The sequence below is a fragment of the Oryzias melastigma genome, linkage group LG17 (genome assembly GCF_002922805.2).
Source record: "Oryzias melastigma strain HK-1 linkage group LG17, ASM292280v2, whole genome shotgun sequence".
NCBI classification, from domain to species: Eukaryota; Metazoa; Chordata; class Actinopteri; order Beloniformes; family Adrianichthyidae; genus Oryzias; species Oryzias melastigma.
In genome coordinates, this window is record NC_050528.1 from 27,703,145 (window position 1) to 27,705,625 (window position 2,481).

Here is a 2,481-nt window from a genome sequence, read left to right on the forward strand (position 1 = left end):
ATTTGATTTTAAAAAATCACATAAAACCAGAAAGTTAGTTATATTTAAGATAAAACAAATATTTGAGACAGCATTCATAAAGAGCTCTATCATTTCTGCAGAGGAGCAGTTGGACTTTGTCTTCCCTCTTCCATCTCTAAAGCTTTGTGAAACTCGAATTCAGCTTTGTTTAACAAACAGCTTCATCCTCCCCACCTGTTCAAAGCACCTGCACCTGTGGGAGTCAAACTCAGTCACACAAGGGCCCAAATTCCAAAACACACCTTAAGGTCGCCGGCCGAACAGGATAAACATCTGTCTATATAGATATAGATATATAGATACTATTACCTGTGTTAATTCTAGTGTTAATGATGTAAGCTGAATTTGGCTACTGAAGCTGAAATTGATAGCTAAAAACACTGAAGCTGATAGCCATCTAAAATATTAGCAAAATGCCAAATTATCCTAAAAAACTTTTAAAAACTTGGCTTGGCTTAGGTTAGCTACATGCTAGCTTTTAGCTTTCAGCTAGCATTTAGCTCAATAAATAGATAACTTTTAAAATATCATAAAAAACAAACAAAAAAAAAAGCCCAAATCAACCAAAAGCAGCTAGCATTTATCCGAAATATTAGCTAAACACCAAAATAGCCTAAAAAATCTTAGTAAATGAAAAAAGTGTCCAAAAAAATTAGCAGAATGACAATTTTTAAAACTTTAAAACCATAACTTTTTAACATATTCATTAATAATAAAAAGGCATGAATATTATTCCAGAATAAATCAACTCAAACCTTAAATAACTTTCAATATTTTACTCTCCATGAAAACACATTTTGTCAAAATCATACAAGTTAGAATGAACGCAAGATAACATCAGTAAATAAGATAAAACAATAAGATAAAATGATCTGGAGGGCCAGATCCGGCCCCCGGGCCTTGACTTTGACACATGTGAACCACATGCTGACTCTGACAGAATAAAGATTATCTCCACAGAGGTGATAACACACTACATCTGTGTCCAATGAAGAGATAGTGAAGGAGAACAAGGGGAAGGTTTGCTCCCACTGATAACAAGTGTCTGTGATATTAGAGAAAGCAGAGCGCAGAGTTCAGTCCATTCTGATAACAGAGCAATGAACTAATCTGTCACAAGAGAAGCAGATGCTGGTGAAGTAAAGTGTATGAAATCAGGGAAAAGGTCATTGTGGTGAGGGTTCAAACGTGGTAGAGAGAGACCTATGGGGAGGAGCACTTGAACAATGAAGACCCATGAGGCAAAACTCAGATCTGTTGGCAGATTTGGGTAACATTCCCATTTATGTCAACATTAAAAATGACAGTGTACACATTTTAAGACTATGTTTTTTCTCAAAAAGTACTCAAACCTGCTCATTTTCAGCAGACACTTGACCTGTTTCCAAGTCTATGGCAGGGGTCTCAAACCCGGGGCCATTTGTAGCCCCCAAGTTGATATTTTGCAGCCCCCACCTTAATATGAAAGTTCAAAGTCTACTAAGCAATATCTTCTGCATATCCACACTTCTTTGATGATAGATTTGTTGCTCTGTGATGTTTCAGCTTTATGCTTAAAACTTTGCATTTGTATTGTCGTTGGATCTGGTCGTCAGAAAACTCCGTCGAGGCTTCGAGGGCCTACCTGTTTTTCCAACTAACCTGCCATTCTGACTTCTGTTGGCAAAACACACCTGATCCAAGTAATCAGCAGCGGGAGAGGCTGTGTTTCTGAAAGTCAGCAGGATGCTGGCCCCAACGACTGGAGTCCAACACCCCGGGCTTAAAGTAAGGAGTGGAGATTTTTAAAGACAGCTTTAACAATCTCATTTCTGATTGGCAACAGTAGTTGCCATGGAAACATTGATTCATGATGACCCAAACCAATTATTGTTCATTGTCCAATTGACAACTAAATTCACTTCATTTCGTTGGAACCGAAATTAAGCCGTGATGTCAAACTCGTTCAATCCAGTTCTTATATATAGTCAATGATCTCACTCCAGGTAATCCTGCGAGACTCCTGTATTTGCCTCTAGCAGCAACATCTAGTGATCAGACTATTAAATCCCCATTTTAATAGAGAAAAGAAGCGCTGCAAAAAACAATGCAAAACCTAATAAACAAAATCCTTGTAATTTAACATTTGTCAGTTCACTCAAGCAACATTAATACTGAAATCGAATTATTTGTCATCTTTCAAGGTAACATGGAAAAATTTAAATATTTTATAAAATTTGCTCAGAACACATCTTGAATGTGTTCAGAATTTGTCAACAAGAAAACAAACTATGGAGATAATCAAAAACCTCATATCAAGAATGAGTTTTGATTAAACAAACCTTCCTGACTTTATGACATGTCCAGGTGGTTGGTCTTTTGGTACAGGTCATGTTTTGTTTTGTGATTCTGGATCATTTGACAGCACGTTCTGGTGTTCTTTGTTGCTGCGCTCAGGCGGCTGAACTTCTCCCATGTTCT